Genomic DNA, 261 nt, shown 5'->3' with positions numbered 1-261 from the left:
TTTTGCCTTTTTGTTATCACATTTGTGTGCCTTTTGATACTTGATGTAATTTTTTTTGGTTGTGTACATTCAAATCCCCAAAACAAATGAAAACAGCAAAATACTATTTAGCAAAAACGTGACATTTGCATAAGCACAGTGCCAACAACTGAATCAGAGCAAAGCGCAGGAATCCAAAAGTGCTCTGTAAAATAAACAAAGACGTGAGTCTGAGGAAGCTGAGGATTTTTTTCCCCAATCCCCCAGAGAAGTCGATTACTG

At 37.2% G+C, this 261-nt stretch overlaps 1 protein-coding gene across 1 annotated transcript in view; it reads right to left on the bottom strand.

Annotated features, from left to right (window-relative positions):
• Positions 1-261, bottom strand: part of slc22a31 (solute carrier family 22 member 31) — a 17,285-nt gene that overhangs the window by 12,542 nt on the left and 4,482 nt on the right.

The sequence above is a fragment of the Morone saxatilis genome, unplaced genomic scaffold (genome assembly GCF_004916995.1).
Source record: "Morone saxatilis isolate NCDOM2014 unplaced genomic scaffold, NCSU_SB_2.0 Contig11, whole genome shotgun sequence".
NCBI classification, from domain to species: domain Eukaryota; kingdom Metazoa; phylum Chordata; class Actinopteri; family Moronidae; genus Morone; species Morone saxatilis.
The sequence above is the reverse complement of the archived record's forward strand: the minus strand, read 5'-3'. Positions and strand labels throughout refer to the sequence as shown.